The following is a 25,040-nucleotide window of genomic DNA, read 5'->3' as shown; positions in this document are numbered from 1 at the left end:
ACCTTGACCTCATTAAGTATGCGCATATCTAATTCTAGGCTAACCAATAGGGCTAGAGATCCGAATTTTGGTACACAGGGACTACTATGGGATAGAAATCTATTGCAAATATGTCACGTGACCAGACCTCATTAATTATGCGCATATCTAATTCTAGGCTAACCAATAGGGCTAGAGATCCAAATTTTGGTACACAGGGACTACTATGGGATAGAAATCTATTGCAAATATGTCACGTGACCAGACCTCATTAATTATGCGCATATCTAATTCTAGGCTAACCAATAGGGCTATAGATCCGAATTTTGGTACACAGGGACTACTATGGGATAGAAATCTATTGCAAATATGTCACGTGACCAGACCTCATTAATTATGCGCATATCTAATTCTAGGCTAACCAATAGGGCTAGAGATCCGAATTTTGGTACACAGGGACTACTATGGGATAGAAATCTATTGCAAATATGTCACGTGACCAGACCTCATTAATTATGCGCATATCTAATTCTAGGCAAACCAATAGGGCTAGAGATCCCAATTTTGGTACATAGGGACTACTCTGGGATAGAAATCTATTGCAAATATGTCACGTGACCAGACCTCATTAATTATGCGCATATCTAATTCTAGGCTAACCAATAGGGCTAGAGATCCGAATTTTGGTACACAGGGACTACTATGGAATAGAAATCTATTGCAAATATGTCACGTGACCAGACCTCATTAATTATGCGCATATCTAATTCTAGGCTAACCAATAGGGCTAGAGATCCAAATTTTGGTACACAGGGACTACTATGGGATAGAAATCTATTGCTAATATGTCACGTGACCAGACCTCATTAATTATGCGCATATCTAATTCTAGGCTTACCAATAGGGCTAGAGATCCGAATTTTGGTTACACAGGACTACTATGGGATAGAAATCTGTTGCAAATATGTCATGTGACCAGACCTCATTAATTATACGCATATCTAATTCTGATCCAGCCAATAGAGCTAGAGGTCTGATTTTTGGTATATAGGGATAACTTAGCAATACAATTTTTTTGACAAAATGTCATGTGACCTTCATGACCTTTGACCTTATATATACATATTTGGACATAACTAAGTAACCCCAAGTGCTAGACCCTTCATATTTGGTATGATGGGAGACCTTATGACACCACATCCTGTACCTAATTAATTATGCGCATATCTAATTCTGAGCCAGTCTATAGGGCTAGAGGTCTGATTTTTGGTATATAGGGATAGCTTAGCAATAAAAAATTTTTGACAAAATGTCATGTGACCTCGATGACCTTTGACCTTGAATATACCTATATGTCCACAACTTGATAACCACAAGTGCTACAGAATTCATATGTGGTATGATGGGAGACCTAATGACCCTGCATCCTGTACTTCATTAATTATGCGCACAATTTAATTTTTCTTTTGCTCTTAATGCTGCTATTTGTGTCGAAACCCGGTCATCGCTGCTTGCAGCTATATTTATTATTATTATTATTCTTTTTCTTCTTCTGTCGCGCTTCTGCAACTACCACGCGAACACCGTTGCACCTAGAGACTTCATATTTGGTACACAGGTACAACTCAGCAAAAGTAATTTTTTGGTCACATGACCATAACAAAAGGTCACGTGACCTTTCGGCCATTTTGAAAATAAACTTTAAAATTGACTTCATTTGCATAAAAGGTGGTAAATCAAAATTCTGCTCCAGTCACTTTTTAGACCTTATAGCCTTGCTCCTTCATGCCAAATATCAAGGTAACAGGTCTTGCCGATTTTGAGAAGAAGATTTTTAGAGTATTATTTTTCATATTTTTCAGTGACCTTTGACCTCCCCTATAGATTTACAAATGCCCATTATAGGCTAGGCAATAGAGCTAGGAGTCTGGTTCTTTTTCGACATAGACGATCATTGGCTGTTAATGTTCACCGAAATATTTTGGGTCAGGTCACGTGACCCTGACCTCATTAATTATGCGCATATCTAATTCTAGGCTAACCAATAGGGCTAGAGATCCGAATTTTGGTACACAGGGACTACTATGGGATAGAATCTATTGCAAATATGTCACGTGACCAGACCTCATTAATTATGCGCATATCTAATTCTAGGCTAACCAATAGGGCTAGAGATCCAAATTTTGGTACACAGGGACTACTATGGGATAGAAATCTATTGCAAATATGTCAAGTGACCAGACCTCATTAATTATGCGCATATCTAATTCTAGGCTAACCAATAGGGCTAGAGATCCAAATTTGGTACACAGGGACTACTATGGGATAGAAATCTATTGCAAATATGTCACGTGACAAGACCTCATTAATTATGCGCATATCTAATTCTAGGCTAACCAATAGGGCTAGAGATCCGAATTTTGGTACACAGGGACTACTATGGGATAGAAAACTATTGCGAATATGTCACGTGACCAGACCTCATTAATTATGCGCATATCTAATTCTAGGCTAACCAATAGGGCTAGAGATCCAAATTTTGGTACACAGGGACTACTATGGGATAGAAATCTATTGCAAATATGTCACGTGACCAGACCTCATTAATTATGCGCATATCTAATTCTGAGCCAGCCAATAGAGCTAGAGGTCTGATTTTTGGTATATAGGGATAACTTAGCATTACAATTTTTTTGACAAAATGTCATGTGACCTCGATGACCTTTGACCTTGAATATACGTATATGTCCATAACTCAGTAACCACAAGTGGTACACCCTTCATATTTGGTATGATGGGAGACCTAATGACATCACATCCTGTACCTCATTAATTATGCGCATATCTAATTCTGAGCCAGCCAATAGAGCTAGAGGTCTGTATTTTTGGCATATAGGGATAACTTAGCAGTACAATTTTTTTGACAAAATGTCATGTGACCTCATGACCTTTGACCTTATATATACATATATGGGCATAACTAAGTAACCCCAAGTGCTAGACCCTTCATATTTGGTATGATGGGAGACTTATAACACCACATCCTGTACCTAATTAATTATGCGCATATCTAATTCTGAGCCAGCCAATAGAGCTAGAGGTCTGATTTTTGGTATATAGGGATAGCTTAGCAATAAAATTTTTTTGACTAAATGTCATGTGACCTCGATGACCTTTGACCTTAAATATACCTATATGTCCACAACTTGATAACCACAAGTGCTACAGACTTCATATGTGGTATGATGGGAGACCTAATGACACTGCATCCTGTACTTCATTAATTATGCGCACAATCTAATTTTTCTTTTGCTCTTAATGCTGCTACTTGTGTCGAAAACCCGGTCATCGCTGCTTGCAGCTATATTATTATTATTATTATTATTATTATTATTATTATTATTATTATTATTATTATTATTATTATTATTATTATTATTATTACAAGTTTAGGGGCTATAAGTATTATATAGAAATCTAATAATAGTTCATTGAGGCTGTGTGGGAATTCTGATAAAGAGGTGTTGTATATTTTAATTTTGTCAATAGGGGTGACTTCCCATTGATGTACGTGCAGCGCAGTTTTCTTCCATCAAAAGTCACGACTATGAAAAAGATTTCCAATATAAATTAACTCTCTCTCTCTCTCTCTCTCTCTCTCTCTCTCTCTCTCTCTCTCCTATGAAAAAGATTTCCAATATAAATTAACTGTCTGTCTGTCTGTCTGTCTGTCTGTCTGTCTCTCTCTCTCTCTCTCTCTCTCTCTCTCTCTCTCTCTCTCTCTCTCTACTCTCTTCCTCTCTCTCTCTCTCTCTCTCTCTCTCTCTCTCTCTCTCTCTCTCTCTCTCTCTCTCTCTCTCTCTCTCTCTCTGCAGTGAAATTGCTATGCTGCGACCACCGAACGAATATTTTCCATACATTAGGGGTATTATTAAAAGTTCATTATATAAATCTAACCAGTGTAGTCTGGCACACAGGTTATCGTAACGTTGCTTGGATAGTCGTTGGAGGCGGGCGGCCGCAGGTCGCCGTTTACTTGGGTCTTTTTTTTCCCAAGTAAACGGCGACCTGCGGCCGCCCGCCTCAAACGACTATCCAAGCAACGTTACGATAACTGTTGGTCTGGCAGAGAACCTGCGATTCGCGTTCTTCTCTGTTGGAACACGCGCGCGCCTTCAGAGGCGCGACGCGATTCCCAGAGCATACTCAATTGAGAGTGCGTGCGCGTGACAATAACGTCTCGTCTCGATCTCGTGCTATCGTGTCGTTAGCTTTAAAAATGATGGAATGTCAACAGAAACTGGAATTACTGCAGAGAATACTTTTCAGGATATCACATGTGAGTGTCTAAGGTACCAAGTAGGACGTTTAGGAAATCCTTTCAGAAACTTCACGCCGCCTGTGGCCAATTTGTGGAGTATAAGCTTATAGGCTTACGTAACTGCAGCGTAAACAGTATTTCTACTGTACACACTGCCGGAAACTTATGCGATGGAAATGTTGCGTTTCACGTCGTTCAATTATTCAGATGAAATGCCGCCCTCTACTCCAAACTTTGAAAAAAACAGGGTGACAGACTTTGGAATGCTAACTCTTGTATAACAATGACGTAATTTAATGGGAAGACATTTGTATTCGAGCACGGCTACAGTACAGTTTTTGATTCGAGAACTCTCACCATGTCGGATTCACTGAAACAGTCAGTTGTATGCTCAACAATCCAGAGGGTGAGTCGAACTTTTTCCTATGTGTATGTAGAACTTGTGCAAAAATAAGCGAATCCACAGGCCTTTGGCGAATCAATAAATGCGTTTTTCACCAAGCTGAAAGGTGGAAAGATTAATTATTTTGTAGCACGTCAGTAGTTTGATATGACTAACGCCTTTCACAATAATACTGGCTATTCCATTGAGCATCGTGCTACAGCTACAGGTCAAAATCTTATTCCACAGGTTGATATACATATGTAGAGATTTTTATAGAAACTATTCCATAGCTATTTACATTTCTTCATTACTTTTTGCGGTTTTGCGGTTTCCTGTTTTTTGTTAGCCGATTAGCCGGCACACGCCAAAGCGACTAGTCTTTGCGGTTTTCTATAATTTTGAGTTGGCACGCGCCAAAACGATTAGTCTATTGCGCTAGTATTTCTGGGCACGTTTAGTCTCACTGTTTACCTCCGGTTGGTTAGCAAACGCAGTTTAATTGACAGCCGATTCTTTATATTTAGGGTAAATTGTTGCAATAAGTGTTTCCTACGACGTTCGCACAAGTGAGAGCCCTATACACTATGTCAAGTAGGGAAGTATTAAACGTGATACTTGTAATATTCCCCCCTTGTCTTGGCCTGCTGGGTTTTTAAAAGTGTTTAAAGGTATACAGGCACCATGTTCAAATTAAGCCGTTGCAACCATGGAAAGGGATCTAGCTAGTCATAGAGTTATGGGTCACGCCAGGTCACACTAAAATAATGCACCACTACATGGTCATAATTTTACTATAGTTAAACAATAGAAATAATTTGTCTTCATTATTCTTCCTTGAATGAGACAAAGAATATTGTCAATCCATAAAATAAATAAGTACCAGTGAATCCTGGGTGCTAAGGGGAATTGGGTTCACAAAATTAATTTGACATACTAGTAGAATTAATTTTATCACATAAAATTAATTTGAAGGCATAAACTTTATTCGATGAATGCGAAGTTAGTAATATACTACATAGCACTTATTTGAGATGACTGCATGGAACAAAATTAAAAATGCTTGAAAAATTATTTCTGGTCTATACAAAATTAATTCTAACACACTAAAATTAACGGAAAAAATAATTTTGACCAGAATGGCCCCAATATACATTATCTTCATTATTATACACCTGCATCTGCAATCTTTGCAGTTTTCTTCGTACAGTAAATTTAGTGTCAGAGGAGCAGAGTCCAATAACTTTGCCGCGGAGTACAAGAACTTTTGGTGTTATAGGACGCTATTTGACCTTTGACCTCAAAACACCATTACGTCAATGCGGAGAAATACTTCTAAACATTGGGTAATTGACAACGTTAGTAGTGGTGAATCAAAAGCCTGTGAATTCGGGTGAAATTATGCTGCCGGCCTACAATTTCTCACACGTACACTGCGCTGCGTGGGTTTGAAATTTCGTTCTGTGCGCTTAGCGGACGCGCTTAACGCGTTCTCAGTTTGCTCGCGATCGCTCAGTGCAGTGCGGGACGGTCATCCTCAAAAAAGCTTTAATTTTGATTTTTTCGAGGTAAAATTGGATTAAAAAAGGTGTATATAATGAGGTTATTCCCAAAATACCGGGATTTATGTCCCAGTACATTTTTAATAGAAATAAGGGAAAAAGGAACATTTTCAATGCCAAAATAGTTACCATGGCAACTTGAAACATTAAAATAAGTCTGGTTTTTGTGTTCCCTGACCCGAATTCTCCCACTAGGTAATTTTCATATCAATCAAAGTAACTTTTCATGGGATATTAGAAAAATTGATATTTTCAACCCCTAAAATGGTTACCATGGAAACATGGGGCAGTGAAATCGATATCATATTTGGTCTTTTCGACCCAAAATACCCAAACTGTGACATTTTCACGGAAATTGAACCTATTATTATTCACGTTATTATTTATTCACGTTATTATTTCTATATAATACTTATATTAATTATTACTTGTTAGACCTACTGGTATCAACCTCAGATCATAAACTGCCTATGCTATTTAATCGACCAGCCACGCCTTCGACTTTAGTTGTCAAGAGGACTTCAAATATGACTTCAAAGTCATCTTATCTTTGCCACACAGGAAATAGTCCTGCCTGTTTTCAGCTAGAGGACAAAACTACCTACAAATAAATATAAATACGTGTTCTGTATGCGAGAAAAACAGCAACCCGACCAATAAATGACCTACCGTCTGAAGGTCACATACATCCGAAGTCTGCATCAATCTCATGCTTTCATAAGATTAATATCGGTTATTCATATGCTCTTTATTCAAAGGACATGTACTTGATAATGGTTGTAAATATTAGCATAGCGTCGATGTTTTTGTGTTATGTAAATGCACATGATTCTCCTATAAATCACTTGATATCTATATTATTAATAGGCACACTTTCAAAACTCACCATTTAATCAGACTAAGACACAGAGAGACACACAGACATGTATACACACAGACATGTATACACATAGACATACAAACATACAGACAAGCAAAGAGACAGACAGAGACAGACACACGGAAACACTCTCACACAGACCCATACATCTAAATGTATATTCTTTTGCCGTTCGTATTTTTGTGGGACAACTTTAAGGGCCATGGATACTATAACACGCGCATGGTGAACGCAATGTCTACGTTTATGGGAGGAGCTTTGGCCGTACTTCGATTACAGTGCGCTAAAATCGCACTAGATGTCTTTATATCGCAACATCTCGCTACACGTTTCTTTTTGTATCGCAAAATAACGCGTTACATTGTTTTGCGTCCAGATAGGTTGTGTGGAACTGGCGCTACACCATCGTTTTTTGACATTCATGTAGTTCAGTGCAAGTGTAAAATAACGTATCAATCATTTTGATACACAGTTTCAAAAACATTTCATTCTATTGGTTGCGTCGAGTTGGCGCTGGACATAGATTGATTTCAGGGGTATGCCGAGGGTGGTGCAGTGGTCAGCGCATACGTGGTTTCATAGCGACATAATAGAATGCGGCTTGGTTGGCTTTTTGCACTTTCGTCTAGAAGGGAGGGGTTAAGGCACGCAATTAGTTTACCGTGCGCATATTATAATTATCGACGGCCCCTAAGTTTTACACTTAGATTTATTCTCAGGACTTGAAGTAAAATGATCGGATTCAAAGTTCTCGAGTTATGGAGGATTGATATTCATCGATTAAACGAGAAGTGAACCATTACGTTTTTGAATAAATTAAGTTTGCATGTTTGTTTGTTTGTATTTCTGTGGTGTGTGCTCTTTCGTTTTATTTTTTCCGGGACCTGCGTCTGCTTTCGTCTTTGTTTGTTTTTGAGTATGTGTGCGTGGAATTTTATTTGAGTGGATGATGTCCACTTTTATTTAAAGTCATCATGGTAGATATTTTAACTCTTGATTTTCTCTCCTTTTTACAGTCAAACCAGATGGTGGTTCATGTCATGAATTGTTTATAATATTTGTTATGACAGGTATCTTTTTTTTCACTTTTTCAATTATTTTAATAATTTTTTATGCAAGGCATTTTTAGTCTGTTCATTTCTGTCACTTGATTTTTGTCTCTTTTTTCACAGTCAAATCGAATGTGGTTCACATTTAACTTTTTTGTCATATTTTTTTTCCGATTTAGATGGTACTGGTGCTCTTTAATGATTTTCTTGTTGTTTTTTGTGTACCATGTATTGTTTTTAACGTTATTTTTCACTTATTTGTAAAATCAACACTCACCGCACTTTTGCACGAACTAGTAACATTGTATGTACATCACTAGGTATAGGTGTATACCTTTTTCAAATCGTTGCAAACTGTTTATTTCCTCATTAAGGTTTAACGATATTTTTTTCGTTTTATATTTATATATTTCCTTCCTGAATTCCATAGAATTTAATTTCAATCGATAAACAGTTGCGCGCTATCTTTAATTATTTTACCATGCCCTGTCCATTGCTTTTTAATTTGTCGAGCTGGACCACGTGACTGCCCACAAATACACAGTAATGGTTTGTTTTCATGCCCGTGAATATGAACAATATCGTAAACATAATAACTTTACTGCTAAAACGAAAATAGTGATTTTTTACAAAGATCATAATCAACCACAAAATAAAATGGAGCATTTGTCAGCCAAGTTTAGACGCCTTTTTTAAAAAGATCTTTCAGAAAAAATCTCCGGATTTGCTTATTTTTAGCAGCACGCGCACTACTCTCTAACAGGTTCTGGGGCGCCGTTGTCGTTCGCACGGGAAATTATCGCAAAGTCTGACGGGTTTTAGGGGGTTCGCTGATAATATTGTTAACAAATTTTATGTTTCTATTCATAAAACCATTCTTATGTATGAACATTTCATGCTAGTGTTCATGAGAGGTCATTCGTGTGTTCAAAGAACCAATGTTCAAAGAAATTATATCCATTTCCTCCTGTTAACACTAGTTGGCGCCTTCATTACTTGGCATTTGATTTTTGCTTGAACGAGGATGTCTTTTATGTTGTTGTTTACCTTTAATGTGTATGAAATTTTCTGGAAATATTGTGGCCAGTGTTTGACTGAACTACTTCTGAAATATTCTGGAAAAAATTCCTGCTGACCTATCTACACTTTTATTGAAAACAATGTTATCGGAACAGCGCAATTTATTTTTTTTATTTTTTTTTATTTTATTTTTTGTTTTTGGCTTTAGCGGCATGGAGGCAGCGATAGCGACAACTGTATGTTGTACTCTTAATGGCTCTTAAACTATCAATGTACCATTGCAGAATTTTTTTTACGCCGAGCAACACTCTTCGACTAATTTCCAGGTGCAGTTAGATCAGGAATAATGTACCCCTCCATATCAATAATGGATAAAGCAAACTTTGCACGACATAATGTCTCGGCTTCCCTCGCACATCATGGAGTGCAAAGGTTGCTTTCATCAATTATGACCGGGAGGGGGTACATTATTCCTGTTATTTTATAGTTTGGGCAACGCCAGTTAATTTGTAGATATAGAAAACGAATAAAAATGAAATTTAACTGGGATTTTTTTATTGAGCATCGTCCGGCATGATCAGCCCTGAATCTCTATACTGTATCCATACGCACTCCTCACTGCAATGAACAAGCACGTTGAACACAAAAAATAAGCAATACTTCACGGTGGATTTTCGAAGGACATTGGACGCAGTGTTGTCCTTATATTTAAAAGTAGCCAGGTAATTCCAGAAAGTAGACGGGTGGACTGAGAGGGAGCGAAGCGACCTAGCGGCGAGTGGAGCTTATAGCGAACGAGAGGGGAGAGGAGCGCGAGAGGGGGTGTCCCCTTTCTCGCAAGGCGAAAAATGAAATTTTGGAGTGGAAATGGTGTTTCTCTGGTGGCATCTGAGGTGACATTTAACATAAGAGGAGGGATCAGGCCGTTTAGTGCTTGATAGAACTTCGTCATCAAATGTTTGAGAGAAATGTACAAATAACTATATCAGAACCCCGGACTCACTCATAAATGCTAAAATTATAATCAGAAAGAATAAATGATAAGTATAATCTACGTTAAATAAATACTAGTAAGTATTCACCATCTGGTCTACCTATATAACTGTTTATATTGTTTTCATAATGATATTTAAAAATATTCTTTTCAATCGATCAGAAGAGTTAATTAATTTAGGGACCACGTGAAAAGATGGATGTCGGATAAAAAACTTAGTTCCTTTATGTTTTGCCCCACTCCTTGAAACTTAATTGATGAATATTTATCAGATGTTCCCATTATTTCTTTACTGTGATAATTGCAATAATACTTAAAACACAATCAGAATGGAAAATTGAAAATAACGGTAGTATTCTAATGAAAAACACAATTACTTTTGTTAAAAAACTTCTCGCTAAGATAATTCACTGTAATGTAAACACGTGCACCAATATAAAATGTCTATTTCAGACAACTAGAAGAAAAATAAGTTTTCCAGTTGCAATTATGGCAATGTAGGGAGCAAACATATGTAATTAAATCATAATTTTTTTAAGAATATTCAACCAAATCAAACTAGAATATCGTTTTTGTCGGATGAAAAACTTTTTAAAGAATTTGGATTTTTATCCGACATCGATCTTTTGACGTGGTCCTTTAAGCTTAGTAACATACTCTATCGATGAACCTTATTGTCTAAAAATGACACCCAATGAAATGAAATATCCTGACATACCCTTAATTTTAACAGTACGTATACACGCAGACAGGTATACCGTATCAGTAGGTAGACGAAGCTGTCAGAGAGAATAGCGAAAAACGGTCGGAAACATAACAGCCAGCGACTGTCTAACAGCACTGATCGCAAATGACGTCATGTTCTTCTTTTTCTCTCATTAATATGCATAAATAAATATTTGTCCGCATTTTCCGCATAACGACGACAATAGAACCTGCTAGTGTTATAATGGCGACTAAAAGTCACACTTATTCGTATGAATTTATGGATTGGACTACAAGCTGTCCGAATTCCAGGCAGTGTTGCCCGAAAGTCGCACACGTGCAGCTATATTTAGTAACAAACCTGAAATCGCGATCGGCGCTTTAACGATCGGCAACACACATGGCCCTGGATTCTAGTACATAATAATGATCAATGAAAATGATCAAATAAACAGTTGGTTCTAAAACAATTTCAGTTCTAGCTCATTTTTTTTAAATCTAGAAAATTCGTCGGTATTGCTCCAAGAATAAGTTGATTCGTGAGAAGACTATCATACTCGTAGTGACGACTGACGTTGCCAGCCAGCGCGGGGGCGGAAAACTAGCTTGCCAGTCTCGTGAACTTCGAATTGTCGATCAAATCACATCTGCAAAATTGAAGTTTTTCATACATAAACTAAATGTATTGTTGGCATTAAGTATACTTTTTGAACGGGTTTTCTTCGGGAAAAAATATTCCATCGGCAAGGTGCCAGTGGCCGTCGCCACATTTCTTTTTGACGCCATCGTTAAAGATGACCTAAGAATACTAATCAAACCAATCATGCTGCTCGTAACAAAGGCAACACCATGAGTGCGTCCTTCAGCCAATCACACTATTTAACAAGTACAAGATTGGGCTCAAAAAGTCACAAATGGGTATTTAGAAACTGTTTTATGTTTGTGCAGTTCCAAGTGGGGAAAGAGGTTGCGAAATTGCTAATCGTACGTGTGCCGTCTAACGGCTGCCAGTGCGATCTCGAAATTAATAGGTCTATAAAAAAAATAATCTAATTACGTTAAAAGTAGCCGGGGAAATGCAAAACAGGCGCGTTATTTACCCGGCACCCGGCTTCTAAGGACAACACTGTGGACGCCCCATCCAGCCGGCGGGGGCCTGCCGCCCATGTCATACATAACCCATACACATACAGCAATTTATCGAGTGCTGCTCAGCAGAAAGGAAGCTCAATCCTGACGAAACACTAACTAGGTAACGTGATTTCTATATTTCATAATTACGAATTATTATTTTTAATAATTATGAAAAAATATCATATTTGAGACTATTATTTCCAGTTGGCCGGTGTATGTCTTACATGCTATCGATAAACAGTGAGCGCTTGTGTGCCGTGGAGAAGACAGAAATTTGATAGTTCGACAAATTGCGTTTGCCGTATCTTACTCTTTAAATTCCCGTAAAAATCAAGAAAGTGTTATTTGTATTGATTATTTAGAAGAAGTTTACGCTCAAAATGTGCAAAGATACTTTCATTTGACTATCTATGGCTTATGTAAAGTTGCGACGCATGTTTGAGCGATCGCGAGCAGAATTCGAGCTCTCCGTCGCGACATTCCTCTGAGGTCATCCTTGATAAGCAAGTAAACGATAGTTTAGCCAATCAAAATAAAGGGTGTGGCGGCATTGACCAATTAAGTGAAAGCTGATTCGTTGCCTCATTACAGTGATGTAAATGTTATATAACTCCGCAGGGTCGAGCTGAACCTTATAAAGTCACGTTACAGGATTTGACAGGCAAGTAGTACCCACGACTAATCGTCTATTCTCTCGCTGAATGATGCAAATAAAAGATATGTAATAATAACAGAACCCCATGACCTGTGAGTGCAAACGCGCCGTACTAGCGGTATTTGCACTCGTTATGCTGTGTATTCGGTTGTCCTTTCACTCGCTTCGCTCGTGACACAGGCATAATATTCAAGAATGAAAAAATGCTTTTATGAATATACTAAAAATAAAATTTATAAACAGAAAGAAAATGCAATACATTTTTACATTTTATTACATACATTACATACATTTTTTTAATTAAGCATTAGGGAGTCTCCAGTAATTACAATGGGGGTGGGCAGGGGAGTTTAGCGCACACCTGTACCGTAAAATGTGACCCTCCCCCTATCCTCCTGTCTAAAATGTCACCCTCCCCCTTGTCCGACATTTTAAAACTTGACCATCCCAGACCCAACAACTGCGGTATTCTCCCCAGGAATAACTGAAACATTTTCAGCTAATATACATAACAATTTGTTCAATTGTTATGTTAGGGACAAATTACAGAGGGGGGACAGGTGTTTTTGGAAGGACAGTCGCAATTTATCACGCAAGAATTTTTAAAGAGATATGGTATTTTTTATACATTTGAGGGAGGGTCACCATATTTTGCGCAACTATAAAATGGCAAGATGTGGCTCTTGGTTAAGTGGATTTAGTGCTTCATCCAAAAATATCAAATAATAATACATGGAGTCTACCAGGCAACTATTGACAATTTTCCGCCACAAAACATACTATATCTGTATATTATATATGTTTCATAATGTATTTAAATGCACTTTGCTTGAAATTGGCACAATAGATAGTTTAATACAGCTTTCTCATCGGCTAACAAACTGACTGCACTGATCCAGGTGCATATCAATTTGCCACGTGGTATGATGCATGTGCATGTCACTGTGCATCGGCCACGCCACCAGTATGGACGCATACTTGTATATCTCCGACACAATGTAATCAAGCGAAGTTGAACGGTTTTGCTCGCTGTTTGATAACGCTATACCACTGGATGACAGAGAGGATTTTACCTAACGGCTAACATGAAAGTGAAAGATTTCCTGCTCTCGTGAACAGTGCACAATTAACTGAAATACAAGGATCTCGCGTACTTCAAAATACACGCAAGTCTACCGGATCAGGCGTGTCAGTGTCGGATGCATGGGGACGTACCCGAAACGAGAAACTTAAAACAGCTCCAGTTAAAAGCAGCGAAATATTCATAAAACGTCAGTTGAAATTAATGAAATTGATTATATTTGCCAAGTTAATGTATAGCAGAATTGTACAAATATTGCTTAAATTCGACTGGCAAAATCTCCACTCTTCAAGCCAAAATTTTCACGATATCCATAATGTTATGGTCCTTACTTTACTGTTTGTGGGTTGACGTACCGGTTTGACATCATAATGCTTTCAGTAAATGACGTTGACACACCAGATTATCGATTGTAAGTTCCATTTTAGTCTTTATTACTAAACATCAATGGTGAAACGAAGTCGGAACTCATCCAGAAAGTGTACAACATAACAAGATCCAAACCTATATATTGCATTATATTATTAACTAATGACTCAACAAACTGCTTTACTTGAAAATAGATCAGTCGAAAAATACTAAAGGACATAAAACGTCAAGAGAGGATAAGATGATCTTTCAACTTGAGGCTTCCAGTCAACGTCAAACTCCTGCTGATGTGCAGCTTGCTAGGAAGGTTATATCTCATTGGTCGAGTGTCACTATTAATAGCAACTTGGGGAGTCTATTTTGTAAGTCAACTATAACGATAAGGTTCAGCCGACCAATCGGGTAACAGCTTCCGAGATGCTGCACAGTAGCCCTCAAACTGCGGTCATTGCTTCAAGGTGAGGAGTCTGGTTATTGTCATAACAATATTAATGATTCCGGGGTGAAGGGGTTGTATTTTTTCTCGGTCGTTTCAATGAGTCAATCTTTGCACCGTTTTAACGGGATCCGAGGGGTAAGTAGATCTTCGGTCTGTACATCAGAGACGATTACTCGACTTGTAATTATCTTTCGGCACTGTCATCAATGAAAGAGATTGCGATGTGTTTTATTGTACATATTTCTTAAATCTACACAGAATGAAAGAGTTGTAACAAATTAGCCTGTTATTGAACCACGCGACTTGATGCCGTATGTTGTGTGTTCGAACCCGATTGAAAACTAGACGTATTGTCTTCTAATGAATTATTTCACCGATATGTGAAGAAAGGTTAATCAATTATAACACATACGTTACAATAACTGAATATGGTTTCATAAATTGTAAAAATTCAATGACAGGGTCCATTGTAAGAGCTATATTCAAACTCAATATGGGAACATCGATGATTGTATTCACAATCGCACCTCAACATAATGTGTTAAGCCGATAAATCCACACACTTTATGGCTACGCATAATGAAGTAATTCTGCAATGGTTTCCTTGATATCCAGACCCGTCAATCAAGAAGACGGGCATGTCGGAACATTGTTTGCCGCCAATTGCAAAATTAATCTTCTTGGGTATAAAAATGTGCATAACTTTGTTACAAGACATAAACATCTATGGCCTTTAGCCAAAAGAGTGTAATCACTGACGCACTTGCTCATCTTAATTTCAAGTTTGAGATAAAAAACCTAAGGTAAGGCTACTTATTCAATATTAAAACTCACCTAGTTCATATCAGACAAACGAAAATACCTGCAGCTAATTACACAATATAAAAAACTAAGTTCAAATCAGGTAAAAGAAGCTTATAACTACTCTTTGATAATAATGATATCTTCGTCGTCTGCTGGGAAATACAAATCATTGTTGAGCTCATAGCAACTTTCGCGTAGAAACTTCATGACGTCACTAACAACTTCGTGTGGCGCTGTCTTCTGAAAGTCGTGCACTTGGACAATAAAATCGACCATCAATTTTCCATCTCTCGATTCCTCGTTGAAACACTCTCCAGCCTTGAAATTCATCTTTCTGTACTGAGTATGAATTTTCACATCCGGCATTCGATGTTTCAACAATTTTTGGAGAGTTGCTGACCCGATTCTAGTTATGTTTGGATCGGAAATGACATTTCCAACTCGTATATTAACTTCTTCCCAGGGTCCTGACAGAAATGATGAAGGAATGAAATTTACTTTCCCGACTGAAACTAAAACAACGGATTGAGAAGATCTTGGGCTCTAACTTAAGACTCACGCTAGCCTTGAGGTCAATATGGCACTTAAACTAAATACAGAGACGAGCGAGATTTCCAAGATCAAACGTAGCTACGCAATCAATTTTAAAGCATGTACCTTTTTCTTCTGTCGGAGATTGGTCAAACAAATCGATTTCATCGATCTACAGCGAGGAACATTGACAACATCGCATCTTAACATCACAGGCGCAATGAATGGAATGGAACCTACTGAATTTTAATGGCAATATCCCGTCACTGACGATTGTTATCACCTCTTAATTCGTACATAATTGATTGAAAAGATGGCCAATGTTGCAGCTTACTCATCAATTGAGAAAAGAACTTTAACCTACCGACGCCAATCTGACAATACAGCATTCCTCCTCTATTGAGTTGTCCGTATAGCTCTGCGAAGACGTTTGCAGGATCCATAATATGATAAACACTATGTAGAAGAAGTATGATATCAAACCTGCCAAGGGCGGCCCCTCTTTCTATTTCTTTCAGGTAAGCTTCTATAGTTTTCTGATGAAAGTCAAATTTCACGGTCGTCCACAGATTTTGTCCGTTCCTCGATTTCACCAGATCTTCAAATTTTTGTATTTGATTGTTTTCGGGTTCAATCACAACGTAGGTGATCTTGCCGAACCTTTTGATCAGGTAGTCAATGACTGGAATGTCGAAAAACCCTGACAATGTAAGACAAAGTTCAAGAATATTTCTGTCAACTATTTTGTTCACAATTTGAAATGTACACTGCAATTTGCAAAAGTTGAACATAAGAACGATACTAGTGGCACTGAGCCCTTTCCAATCGTCTATTTTTGATGCCTTAAATAATATCTGAATAACAAAAATTGAATTATTCTTGCGACCAGTCCTTGCAGAAGTGTCCAGAGATAAGTGCACAAAAACGTGAAGAAAGAAGACCCTCCATATAGTTTCTGAAGTATATAACCTATCACTTTCAATCTAATATTATTATTAATCTTTGCCAGCTGATAACACAAATCACGGTAGAGCGACTTGTTATAACGTCATATAATTTTGGGTGAAGAGAAAAAGCTGCTCGCGACAATTTCTTAAAAGGACGTGCACTTGAGTGCAATGAAATAGCTTTTCCACTTTTGACCCATTCAATACCTTACATTCCCTCTCAACTTTGCTTCGCTCATTTCGGTATTTAGCATCGATGACATCAAGTAATTTCATAACAACAATGTCCGGGACAGTATACAATGCAGTAAAATCGTAGTGGACAACCTTGTACTGTCTATGGTGTCACAGTCATGTGCAATTAATACAGACGTGAGTGCCGCCGTGAGAGAGAGAGAGACAGACAGACAGACACAGACAGACAGACAGACAGACAGACAGACAGACAGAGAAACACTGAGAGACTGAGAGGCAGAGAGAGAAGGGAAGGGGAGTGCGATAGAAACCGTTGACAGATAGCAAGACGAACAGACAGAGCGAGAGTGTCAGGTGGACAAAGCAAGGGGTATAGATTAACAAAATGGGAGAGACAAACTGGCAGACCAAGGCAGTGATTGGAAAAACTTTTACATGTATTGAAAAATCAAAACCTATATATACCGTCAGCTGGTCCTATGGAAAGTAATCGCAGCATATCTTCCTTGTTATGGCGAGACACAAATCTGTCACAGGCATTCATTACATCTTGTTCACGTTCACTGGAGAAATTCGCCACTCCGTTCTGATAAATCTTTGAGAGTCCCTCAAAGTATTCATTTGGAAAATGAATCAGGGCCTTTATTTCTTGTGTCATTTTGAGCCTAAATTATAGATACACAGAAAATGCAAGGCGTAAGTATATTGTTCAAAGTTAGAGGGGGAAAGAGAAGAAACTTTGTAGGTCTCCAGTGTTAGAATATTTTAAGAAAGGGATATGCAATGTGTTAGCTGTTTGTATCCATGTGTTCATGTAAATGAAAATATAGACACGCTTGCCTGACTTTTTGAACGTTTTCAGTGCCGATTTTGTACACAAACGTTACCGCTGATGATTTCTCGTGATGACCATACTTGGTATAATTAGTGCTAGAGAAAGTTAATTGTCAAGAAAGGATTACCTAATGAAACTTATATAGAGAATCCAGTTAGCTTATTACCAACAGCTGCCGTATCTCAAGAACAGACAAATACGATAAACCAAACCTGGGTGAAATCCAGACATTACTAAAAATATGGAGAGGTCTACATTATCTCATAAACACGCATTTCGGATGATTTTCATTCAAAATATGAGTGTTTGTCATTTTTTTAGGCTTCTGTGAGCTGATAAATTGCAAAATATGTCTTGTTTCAATCATATACAATGCAAGATCCAAGGTACATGAATATTCCACATTGATTAAGGGTCATTAGCATAGCATTTTAATACCGAAACAATGCTCATTAGTGTAATCTGCATATTTGAATATCATTATACCTCGCATCTTGCACTAATAGTTCAATCATATTGCTATCGTTACAAATATCTGTTACGTGAATGACCGCCATAGAAGAAGGACATCCATGGATATTGCTGTACTGACTAGGTATTGTGTACAGTGCCGAACTTTACGCTTGACCTTGTTATGAATGAGTAAGCTTATAGGGTTATTATATTATAACTTTGTCAATACGAGTGAATTTTGTGATATCGTACGCTCAGATTAATTCTATAAATTAATAACATTTTTCCTGACACTTAGAGTAAATTTACCATTTTGTCGCATTTCATTACTTTTATCTCGAAAAAATCAAAAATATATCAATTTTGGTAAAAAGCCCCCAAAACGAGGCCTAGTAACGGCACAGAAGCTGTAAGCTTAACTGTTGATAATTATTTTCTTTATTCCTGTGTAGTGTATCAAATACAGTTTCTTGCTGTCTCCCTACATGCTGAAACACACAATAATTCAGTATGTCGACAAGAAATATTATTGAGTGATAATTGAATTAGAGTCCAGACTGGAAGTCGTTTGTCGGTGATACTAATGCACGGGACACATACACAGGCTGTGTTACCAAGTTGGATATGGACAGTTCAGCATGCTGTAGGGAGTATAACAAGAACGCAGTTGTATAAAGTGAACAAAAATATTGTTAAAATTATCAAAGCTAGTACAGCTTCTGCCCTGCTACTACGTACGGGCAGTGTTACTGTCACTGCATTCCGGCAGTGACAGATATAGCTCTCACTATGAAGTCTTTCGAGAAGAGTTTGGGTCATATGATGCTTATGACAGTGAAATATATATCAAGTCATGACTGAATTAAGTGGTCTAACATTATGTTGACATGAGTAATATCATGCTATGATGTGAATTCAACATACCGTTTAAAGCATTTACAATGTTGTCCATATGACATTGTCCTGGGAATGCATGTTGCCCTTGACATTAAGCATGTTGCCCTATGCATTTAATATGTTGTCCTGAGCATTCAATGTTGTCCTAGGCATTCATCATATTGCAATATACATTTAATATGTTGTTCTAGGCATTCAATAGGTTGGCTTAGGCATTCATCATATTGCAATATACATTTAATATGTTGTTCTAGGCATTCAATAGGTTGGCTTAGGCATTAAGCATGTTGTAATTTACATTTAATATGTTGTTCTAGGCATTCAATAGGTTGGCTTAGGCATTAAGCGTGTTGCAATATACATTCAATATGTTGTTCTAGGCATTCAGTAGGTTGGCTTAGGCATTTAGCATGTTGTCCTAGGCATTCAATATAATGTTGAAGGCATTCAGCATAATGTCCTTGGCATTTGATATGTTGTCTTAAGTATTTGTAATATTGTCTTTGACATTTAACACGATTGGAACTAATTGGGAAAATTGGATGAGTGTAATTATTTGGAAATTAAATGTAACGAATCGAATTTTACAGCTGAAATTTAACAAAATGATAGAATAGTGTAAATTTGAAATATTGTTCTGATCGGACAAAACAACGAAAACACAACGATTATTGCATACCTCTTTCATCGGATTCATTTTTTATGAAATAAGTTCATTTTTGTGTATATGTACTGAAGAAACGAGACAAAATGCTTAAAATTTCTCTAATTGACGCATTTTGAGTCAGGGCACTTTTGAAATGCCCCTGACTTTTTCATGAATTTAAGGCTTCATAAACATAAAATTGAGTCAGGGCACATTTTAAAAGACCTGACTGACTTAACTGTAATCAATCGAAAAGCTTCATTTTGGTCGAGGAAAAATGACAAACTGACATCATTACTAGTGTTTCAGTAATGGAGAAACTACAGACAAACTCTCATATTTTCATCCAAATGCGAATATTGTTCATTATGTTTTGAACAATATTGCATTAGATACTATCATGCACTGATTCTTACTCATAAGATTTCAACAGCATCGTAAATTGTGTGTAAAATTTTAAAGATGGTAAGCAAAGATTGTGTAAATTAGAGAAATTTCTAAAATTCTTGAGAAATTCTGCCAATCCAATTATCCCAATTAGTTCCAATCGTGTTATTTACAATGTTGTTCTAGGCATTTACAATGTCGTTCTAGGCACTCAGCATATTATGCTGCGTATTCACAACGTTGTCCTGGGCATTTGAAATGCCTTCTAAGGCACTCAGCACATTGTGCTTGGCGTTTACAATATTGTTCTTGGCATTCAATCTGTTGTTCTAGGCATTCAGCATGTTGTCCTAGGCTTTTAAGAGACCGGTCATGTCAGCTTCTTCATCCGGGGGTGGATAAATTTTTGCAAAAATCAGCAAGTGGTTAAACCACCATTCGAATTTTCTGACAAAGGGTTACCTCATACACAAAAGTAATACAAAATGTGGCATATATATAGTTACATTTTGAACATTCAGTCATTCTGTTTTGGTTAAGTTTATTACATGTCAGTAGTGGTATAGATTGTTCAATTTTCAATTTGAAGTTGTAAGTACAGTATTGCGAATGAGCTGTTAATTTATTTCACACTTTCAATGCAAAATTAGATGTCCAAAACTGTTGTTAATAAATTGATGACAATAAAAAATATCAGAGAAAAAATAGCAGTAAACCAAAACATTCAGTTTAATTAGAATGGTTCCAGTCATAATGTTAAGTGCTTAAAAGCCCGTGTTTTGCTCGTTTAAAGTATGTTTTTCCTCATTTGTGGGTAAAACTTAACATATTTAAGGGACAATAGCCAGAGCATATGACAATTTTTCATGATTTTATACTTAATATCAACGACAGAAATGCACAGACTTCAGTTTATCAACATATACATAGCGCTATAATAATCGGTAAAATGAATGCGTAGGACAATATTTTGAACCCAATAACAACATATTGAAATGCTGGGACAATATACTGAATGCCTATGACAACATATTAAATACATTGAACAACGTGTTTAATGCCGAGGATAATGTAATGAATGCTTAGGACAACATTGTAGGTTCCTAGGACAACGTTTTGAATGTTTTAAACGATATGTTAATGCACATTACAACATGATAATACTCATAACAACATAATGTTAGACCACTTAAGACAGTCGTGGCTTTCCAGAGTGAAACATAGTGTACACAAGATCAGGCCAGAGAACAACTATGGAGGACCAGGAAACTTGACAGTCATCAGGAATTTTGACATTCCCATCTAAATATAACACTTAAGTCAATTTTGAACTTACAGTGAAGACTCTAATTTAATGAAACAGTGTGTGACTTAATGGAATTATTTACTTTTACCAAACTGGCATTGATTACACCTATGATTTATGAGTCATAAACGTCTTGTACTTTTGAAAACAATATTTTTGGTAGGTCACTGTGCTACGTTTTCCACAATTTGGCAAAATGTAGCCAGGAATTAACATTTTGAATACTCTCTCAAGATCGTCATTTGTGTGCTCTGGCCATAGTAGTCGGATTTACTCAAGTCGGCTCAGACTGATGATCCAAAAGTCCATTGACGAGTTTAAAAGTTGCCGAGGGAATATTACTACAAACTGCTAATAACAGGCAGTGTCAAACATCTGCGAGCAGAGCTTTCCAAATAAATATGCGGCTATATGATAATTGGGGAGTGGATCTTGAAAAATGTTGTTCATATAAATGGGGGACTTGACATTTTGATCATTGCAGTCATTTTGTCGTCTAACTTGTTGTATTTTCGTCGTTCAAGAGTTGGGGATGCTTTCTTGGCTTGCCTCAATTTCACAGTTTGGCTTGCACTTGAATGAAGCCATATATTCATACTTATCTCTATTTCTCCCATCAATACCTGCGGTAAACTGGTCTACAGAACAAAGAAAAGGATGTGAATGGGAATTTTCATATGCTCCTCAAAGTTGTATTCAGACATTCTGCCCATTTGTGGATGCTTCAGAATAGTTCTGACAGTTATATTTGTCAAAAACATGTAAACAACCCTTAAGCTTACCAGTTGCAATGGAGCGAAACGCATTCAATGATTGTCGTTTCGGTCCTTAACAATCTTCTAAACCGCTCGACGATAATAATAATACTTTCACGACAGAAAACTGAACACTAAAAATCTTAAATCTGAGCTTTAAATGACAGTTCTGTAGAATAAACGATCGGAAATAGCGAAGTATCTTGGTACGACGTCTAAGCTATAACGCTATGGGTCGAGCGACATCTTGCCCCTCTTCAACAGCACTGTTGTCGTCTCATAATGCCGTGTGATTTAAAAGATGGCGGTTAGCATAGCTTTGACCTATTGAGGGGTTTCTGAAAAAATTAAGTTTTCAATCCGGATTCACCCCCTCCGCCGAGTCAACAGCCTTATTAGCGACACCGATGGGTGTTTCAGTAAACTACCGATAAAGCCTATGGATCGGCTCGCAGCGATGACCTCCCCTTGAGCCGGGCGATCGATACGCCCATATTGCACTATTCACTGTTATGCATCTTATAACTACGAGTGCGGGGCCGACTCGCAGCGATTTCGAAGCTGTTATCCAATTGGTTGGCAGAATCGTACCGTTATAATGAAATAATACAAATAAACTCCCTAAGTTGCTGTGAATAGTGACAATCGACCAATCAGATATAACCTTGCAAACACGCTGCGAGTCAGCCGCGAGTGCGATGTAGAATGTGGTTTGATACTATTGTTCCGAAACAGTATGAGATGTTTTAAAGGTCGAAGTCCAAATCCCAATACACAGATAAAGTAAGATTTGTAACTGACCTCTGGTCAAAATTTGTTCAGTTCGATGATGAAATGGATATATGAAGCAGCACATTTGAATGCCATGTACACAAATCATTTCACCGAGGCAACACTGTGCACTTTGCTTGATTCTGCAGGAGTCGAAATGCGACATATAATGTACTTCACCACTCATAAAAGTGACGCTAGTTCTCGTCCATACAAAAATAAGTTGCCGCTTACTCAGAATAAAGGAATGTAGATATTTTCCCCAAGTTTTGGCTATAACGGACCTGCGCCAGGTGTTCCGACGATGTAGACCAAGAAGTTAAAAGTAACAATGCGATGACTCCTGCAACTGCGACGACAGTCAAATCGTAGGCAACGAGCTCTGTAGCAAAAAATACGTAGCAAAAGACTGCTACGATTATTTTGCGTTGAACTATAGGCCTATTTACTTTTCGGTAGCAGGTCGTTTTTTAACAAGTTGGTGTTTGCGTTGTCATATGAATAAAATTCAGTATCAACACAGGGCGTGGCTAGAATTATTAGTGTAGAAGTTATGAATATGATCAATAAATGTCTGGTATTAAACAGTTTTTTTCATTATACAAGCCTTACCTGTGTCTAGTGTGTGCCTATTACTTTACGCTAGCTATCTCTGTATAGTTTTTCAAAGAAAACAGTCTATATATGTTAATTGCCCTCCCTAATCCCCTTCATTAATTTGTTCTGCCGATCACTGACGCGGGGGCTTATCGCCTGACCACCGTGGGTGGAGGGACGGTGCCCTGACCAAATACATCGTTAGCAGCTCATAAGGTAGTCCGTCTACTACCTTATGAGCTGCTAACGAGGTATTGGTCAGGGCGATAAGTCCTCGCGTCAGTGATCGGCAGAACAAATTAATGAAGGGGATTGAAGTTGGATTCCAACGCAGATATCATGCATTAAGGACATGGCGTGGGGGTAATGACACATTATTTATCGTGCAAGATAGAATATTCGATCACGTGACTAATGAGAAGTTTTTTTTTCTCCCAGTACAACCCATTGCCTACTGTATTGGTGTACCAGTATTACTTTGAAAGGTCGACTGAAATTAGAAAAATGGATGAAATTTGCAAAATTAAGATGAAAAAATTGTGAAAAAAATTTGACAAAATTGTGTAGAAATGACTGACAAAATGTTTACTCTTCAAGCTAAAATTGTTCACGATATCCATAATGTTATGGTCCTTACCTTATTTTCTATGGAGTTGAGGTACTGGTCAGTAATCAAAATGATTTCAGTAACATACGCTGGCACACCAAGTTATGGCTTGTAAGCACAACTTTAGATCACAACAGTACTAAGGACTCAAGCAGTTGTTAAAAAAGTACATGACCGAACGGAAGACAAATGGTTGCTTCAAGGCTAGGAGTGTGCATGTGGTAATTGTCATTCCAACATAATTCATGATTTCAGGGTGAAGGGGGTTGTAAATTTTTCTAGGCCGTGTCATTGACTAGGGGATCCGATGGACTGTAGACTGTACACGACTTGTCATCATAATCGGCACTTTAATCAATAAATATTGCAATGTGCTCTTCTGCATGCATGGTTAGGCACTAGCAACAATCATGAAGCTAGGAGCGGATCAAGTAATTACATGCTATACAACAAGCTCATGGTGTTTCGAATGTCGGTACAAACAGCGTTGCTAGATCTGCATGTCATTTTCTCGGTTTCATGAACGTTAGTGTTGTATTTGTGGGAAAATTGTAAAACCAACAAATTTGCCTTGCTTTATTCGAAATGGTAACTGTCTTACGAAGAGCACTCTTAATTCACTACCCACGTGTGGGAGTTGTCAACCTCATGCAATAGCCATTCCCCAGATTTTCAATCGATATGACTGTGCGTAAACAAGAAAAGCAAACTCATGAATTTTAATAGCCATGGTGGGTAT

General features: G+C 37.6%; 1 long non-coding RNA gene across 1 annotated transcript; it reads right to left on the bottom strand.

Moving 5' to 3' along the window:
- Positions 1-15,717: 15,717 nt before the first annotated feature.
- Positions 15,718-17,708, bottom strand: LOC139132592 (uncharacterized). Its single transcript, XR_011552367.1, has 3 exons — positions 17,513-17,708; positions 16,270-16,605; positions 15,718-15,841 (listed from the first exon to the last, which is right to left on the bottom strand). It is a non-coding gene; the product is annotated as an uncharacterized lncRNA (long non-coding RNA).
- Positions 17,709-25,040: the final 7,332 nt, after the last annotated feature.

This window comes from Ptychodera flava, chromosome 5 (assembly GCF_041260155.1).
Source record: "Ptychodera flava strain L36383 chromosome 5, AS_Pfla_20210202, whole genome shotgun sequence".
NCBI lineage: Eukaryota > Metazoa > Hemichordata > Enteropneusta > Ptychoderidae > Ptychodera > Ptychodera flava.
This window is presented reverse-complemented; position numbering and strand designations above follow the sequence as displayed.